Here is a 6545-nt window from a genome sequence, read left to right on the forward strand (position 1 = left end):
AACTATTCTCAATGGCAAGCCCTGCTGATATATACATATCTATGAATACATGTCTGACTTAAGGCATGAAACTGTCAGTAGAATGAATTTACTATAAGGTAGCACCTAGCTGATGCTATATAGTTTACTATGGTCATTAATTATGTATTTTTTACTATATTTTTCAATTTCAAGAAAAGCAGATTTAACTTTAATAAATCAAAGAAATGCTACGGAAATATGCTTAAAACCTGAAGCCAGGAAACAGGTTGGAATGCTATTCAAATAGTAGGCACATAAACCTATCCGCAGCTCAAGACAAGACAAAAATCCTTAAAATCGAAAAACAAAGCCTAGAAAAAAACAGCAATGTTTTAGTCAAAAGTCATAAAATTCTATTTCACCAGTTCAGTCTCATGTACTTTATTTTATGTTGTGATTCAATTTTCCCAATTAAATTCTGGGATATAATATTCAACTCTAGACTTGTCTCCATGATTAAGTTGGCCATTTTCTTAGTTTTTGAAGTCTTATTTCTGTGTGACTATTAATTTTCCTGGCATAGCACTCCCTGCAGAATTTCTTGGAGATTTGGTCTGGTATTGGTAAATTCTTTCAGATTTTGTTTATCTGAGAATGGTCTTGTCTCTTCTTCCCATATGAAGGATAATCTTGCTGGGTATAGTATCCGTGGTTGCAGTTGCTTTTCCCTTAACACGTTGAATATATTTTCCCATTCTTTCCTCACTTGCATTGTTTCCAAAGAGAGAGCCGCTGTCAGCCTAATGGAATATCCTTTGTAGGTAACTTGCCATTTCTCTCTTGCCAATCTCAGTATCTTGTCTTTGTGGTTTTGGTCAATCTGGCTATAATGTGTCTTAGAGAAGATTTTCTTGGGTTGATTCCATTTGAGGTCCTTTGTATTTCTTGGGACTGGATCTTTGAATGCTTCCCTAGGTTTGGAAAGTTTTCTTCCAGGATTTCATGAAATAGATTTGTCAATGCCCTTATGGGTCGCTTCCCCTTCTGGTAAACCAATCATCAGGATGTTTGGACGTTTGATGGTATCTAGTATTTCTCATATAGTATTCTCATGTTTTTGGACAGTTTTCTCAGTCTTCATGGTGGATATTTCTAGACCAGCAATTCTATCTTCTACATCTGTGATTAGATTCTCACTGTGAACTAGTCTGCTTTGAATACTTTCAAGGGAGGTTTTGACTTCCTGTATAATAGTCTTCATCTCTAACGGGTCCATTTGATTCTTTTTTAAAGTGTGTAATTACTCTTTTAGATCTTGCAAGAATTTCCTTACGTCCTGAAGCTTATCAGCTTCTTTCCCCTGCTGCTTCAGCAGTTCATTGTCTCTCTTCTCTTCGATCTCTGTGAGCTTTGTCACCATGAAAATTCTAAATTCTTTATCAGACATTTCCATGAATTTTATCATACTGTCTGAGGATGAAGAGGACTTATTTTTCCTTGGAGGAGAGGTATTTTCTTTTTTTTTTCATATTCCTTGTGACCCTGTGGTGATTTCTAGTCATCAGGTGGATGATACGTTTCTTCTAATTCTTGAAGTTCAGTCTGAGTGTTCAGAGCTGTGCAGAAGGAGGTAATCTGCAATCTCTCTTCTGTTCCATTCTCATTCTTTGTGCATCAGAATCATTGGGAACAGAGGAATATTCTGACCATAACTGTATTCAGATGTATATATTTTGTTCATTTGGGCCTATCTAGATACTTAGTGAGCAGAGGCTGAGAAGCAAATGAGTAAAGATAAAAAAAAAAATAATTAAAGAAAAGGAAAGAAGAAAACATAAAATAAGAAAAAAAGGATTATAAAAAACTATAGATTTTAATATTACAATGCAAAAAATTGAAAACCACGTGGCAGCGATTGTTCACAGCTGAAATTCAGGATCCATGTGGAGGGGGGCCTGGGTTTGTGCCTTTCTTCAACAGAAGGGGAGAGGGCCCTATTAACACAATAAAGGGGCTTTAAAGTCCAGAGAATACTTTACCTTAAAAAAAAAATTAAAAAATTAAAAGACTCAGGGAGGCACAGAAAGACAGAGAGAACTGCAGACAAAGAGACAGGTAACACTACCCACTAGAAATAACTGAGGAAGAAGTCTCAGGAGAAAATCATCATTTTAAGTATTTGAAAGCACTAGCTCACAGCTGAAGTTCAGGATCTGTATCAGTTTCTCATATTTCTTGTGCCTCTGCAGTGGTTTCTGGTCATCTGATGGGTTTTATGTTTCCTCCTACTTTCCTGCATTTAATTCTGAACGTTAGACTCTTGTGGGAGGAGACAACCTGTAATATCTCTCCAGTTCTGTTTCCCTGATGCTCACCAAGCAAACTGCACTTTTGTTGACAGAACTGTGTATTTCAAAGGTCTTCCAGTTTCTAAAGAATAGGTGCACCTGAGTTGAGCTGCAGGGTTTCAATGCGAATTGAGAGGTGTGTGGGAAGAGATAAGCTGTATGCTCTCTGCAGCCCCATATTTCTCACTACTGCTCAGTTTTCAGTCTCTCTTCTCTGATTTTTTTTTTTTTGGTAGTATATTCATGTTTTGCTAATTTGTTGGAGTTTATTCAACTGTAATCTCATATGCTTCATTTTCCTGTGAAGTAATTTTATGTCAGTTTCTCCTCTACTACTGTATTTTACAACATGGTATGCACAGAAAGAGATTTGAGTTCAGATTTTTTTTTTTTTGAGAGGTTTTTGCTATAGAGCACATGCTCTCGCTAGAAAGACAGAGAGAAACAGTGTGACACAAAGTGAGAAATCACCCTCCAGGGGGAACAACCACACCACAATCCCTTCTCCTCCATTTTGCTACAGGGCGAGTGTACCTGCCCTGTAGCAAAAACCTCTGCCCCCCCCAAAAAAAAAATAAAAGAAAGAAAAAATTTTTAAAAAATGACAAAAAATGAAAACCCCTTGGCACATGAAAGCAGCAGGGCCTGGCCCACCTCAGATAAAAATGGATTCTGAAATTAGCAAGATAAAGAAGAGGTCAGAGACAAGAGACAGGACTTACAGGTTTTCTATATATATAAAAGAAAAATTTCAAGGAGAGAGAGACAGAGACAGAAAAAAGATAGAGATCACCCTACCTTGCTTGGGTGTTGGGCTGGAAGGAGAGTTTCAAGCAGAAGTTCTTTAGTTAAAGCAGCAAGGCCAGGCCTGATTCAGATGAAAATGGATTCTCCCTTGGGCGTTGGGCTGGAAGGCAATAAATAAATAATTTTTTTTGAGAGGTTTTTGCTATAGGGCATGGTATGTGTGCTCGCCAGAAAGAAAGAGAGAGACAGACAGACAGAAAGTGAGAAATCACCCCCTGCAGGGGGGATGGCCATACTGCAATCCCTCCTCCTCCATTCTCCTCTTGGGATCTTGGGAATGCATGCACATATGCCCAGCGTGAGTTTAAGCCACTGGGTCTGGGACTCGAACCACGGTTGACTACATGGGAATCCAGTTACATAGCCATTATGCCAACTGTTAGTCCCAATTCTTAGGAAAAAAAAAACCCAAAAAAACAAACAAAAAAAGTTTACATTCAGTAATAATTACTCATTTGGGCATATTCTGTGAGAATACAGTTACACGACCACCATTTCAGACAAGACACATAGCTGCCCAGTACCACCACCCCCAAATTCCCTTATATTTTTGCCTTTGTTGCTAAAACTGGCAGTCACTAATCTCTCACTAGTCCATAATCAATACCCTGTCTTTTCTTTTCCATAATATTGTATGATGGAACCATTTGAGATTCGCTCATGTTGGTGCCTTTTTTTGCTGAGTTCCTTTTATTGATGATTGATATTCTGTTTAGTGAGTGTATCAGAGTTTACTCATGCACTTACCAACTGAAGAACATCTGAATTGTTTCTAGGTTTTAGTGATTATGAACACAGTTGATAAAATATTCACACAAGTTTTGTGTGAACATAAATTGAATTTCTCTTGGATTAATATCTAGGAGTGGGATGCTGGATCATACATGTAAGTCTACATTTAAATTTGTGACAAACTGGCAGACTTTTCCAAAGTGGCCCTACCAGTTTACATTGTCACAAGCAAGTGATTAGCATTCTGGTTTGCTCTTCAGCCTCATCAGGCATTAATATTTTCAGTCTTTCTAAACCACTTTTCTAGGTGTGTAATGTAGGTATGTAATGGTATAATTGTGATTTTAATATGTATTTCCTTGATGACTAATATTGTCAATATTTTTTATTATTTATTATCTTTAGGGTTTTTGCCATAAGGCTTGTGTGCTTGCCAGAACGGACAGAGTGAGACAGAGAAAGAGAAAGTGAGAAATTACTCCCTGGGGGGGGGATGACCACACCACAATTTCTTCTCCTCCATTCTCCTCTTGAGATTTCCAGCATACACTCAGGTAACCCTGAGTGATTTTCAAGTTGCTAGGTCTGGGACTCAATCAGGGTTGGTCATTTGGGAATCCAGCACCTCAAACACCATGTCACCTGCTGGGTCTATGATTTTTTTTTTTTCATGTGCTTATTTGGATCTATACATCTTTGATAAAATTTCTGTACCAATTTATAAATGAGATTGTTTTCATACTATCAAGTTTTCAGATTTCGTTGAATAATCTACGACAAGTCCTTCATCAGATATGTGATTGGCAAATATTTTCTCCCAGTATGTGGCTTGATTTTTCATTCAATTAATAGGGAAAAGTTTATATTTTTGATAAAGTAAATTTATGTATTTTTTTCTTTTATGGGTTGCATTTTTGTGTAGCTAAAAATCTGTCAAGTCACAACATTTTTCTCTTGCACTTTCTCTTATGAGTTTTTTAGATTTAGCTTTAGGCTTAGGTTTATGGACTATTTTGAGTTAAATGTGTATGTGGTATGAAGTATTGAAATAGGTGTTGAGGGTTTTTTTCCCCTTTGCATATGTGTATTTAATCTTTCCAGCACTATTTATACAATACATGATCATTTCTCCTTTTAATTAGTTTTACACTTTTTTTCCCGGTTAGTTATTTGTATAGGTCTTGTTTTGGGGTGTTTTAGTCTGTTCCGTTGACTTCTGTGTCCATCCTTTCACCAATATTGTACTGTCTTTATCACTATGGCTTTTATAGTAAGTCTTGAAATCAAGTATTACTTTACCCCCATGTTTTTCTTTAAAAATCTTTTTATTGTGTATTTTCAATTCCTCTGTTTTTCTACCTTAGTTGTATATAAGTTTAATAATACCTACAAAATAATCATGCTGGAAATTTGATGATGTATAATGAATTTATTGATCAATCTGGGAATAACTCATATCATGATGATATTGTGTTCTCCAATATATGATTTACTTATCAATTTAAATCTTGGATTCTTTCTTCCATGTTCTGTTGTTTTCGGGATGTTGATTCTAAACATATTTGACATTGTATTTCCTGACTCTGGTAAACACACCTTGTAATTCTGTCCACTTTTTGTAGATTTCCTGGTATTATTTTATATAGATAATCATGTCTAAAAATAAGGTTTTATTTCCTCCTTTCGAATCTGTGTACCTTTAAAAAAAATTGTTTTATTGCACTAACCAAGACTTCTAGTATGATATTGAACAGGAATGGTGAAGATGGATATCCTTGCCTTGTTTCTGATAGTAGGGGGTAGATATTTTTACCATTGACTATTATATTAGCTGTAGCTTTTTATATGTCTATATTATTTGTGTATGTATTTTGGTCAATGATCTTTGTCAAATAAGAGATTTCTTTTATAATCATCATTTGCTGAGGTCATGAATGCACATCAAATTTTTTAAAAGACTTTTTCTGAAGCTATTGAGAAGAATATTTTTTTTTAAATTTATTTTAGTAGTACGAAGATGAATCACACTAATGGATTTTCAAATGCATTTCCAGGACAAATATTATTTGGTTTTGAGGTATTATTTTTAGTATAACTTGATGGTTTCAACATTTTATTGTTTACTGTTATTATTATTTTAATTTGCCATAGGGTGCCTATACTCACTAAAGAAAGAGAGAGAGAACGAAAGTGAGAAAGTACCCTTCATAGGGAATGGTCACATCACAATCCCTTCTTACTAAAGTCTATTTCCTTTTGGGATTTTGGCATGCAAGTACACATACCTAACATGTTTCTCAAGCTTCCGAGTCTGAGACTGGAACCATGTAGTTGGCCTTGTGGGATCCAGGCACCTTAACCATCATACCACTCATTGGCTGAACTGATATTGTTAGGTTTTAAACCATATTTATCCATTTATTTTTTCTAAGAGGGAGAGAGAGAGAAGCACTCTCCAATAGTGTACCCACTCTGTGATCTATATACACCCTCAGCTAGCCAGGATCATGGCCAAAATGATTCTTTTTTTTTAAGGTCAAAAAATTGCGCTTGTGCCACCAGCACATTTCTGTAACTAGAGAAAACTGTCAGGTTTTTATCATGAGAGAAAAAAAAAAAAATCCTGGGTAGGTTTTCTTCCTCCTCACCAATCTGTGTGCTGCTTTAAACTGTTAAAATACTCAGGGCGCGCTGGGA

The sequence above is a fragment of the Tupaia chinensis genome, unplaced genomic scaffold (assembly GCF_000334495.1).
Source record: "Tupaia chinensis unplaced genomic scaffold, TupChi_1.0 Scaffold000437_1, whole genome shotgun sequence".
NCBI lineage: Eukaryota > Metazoa > Chordata > Mammalia > Scandentia > Tupaiidae > Tupaia > Tupaia belangeri.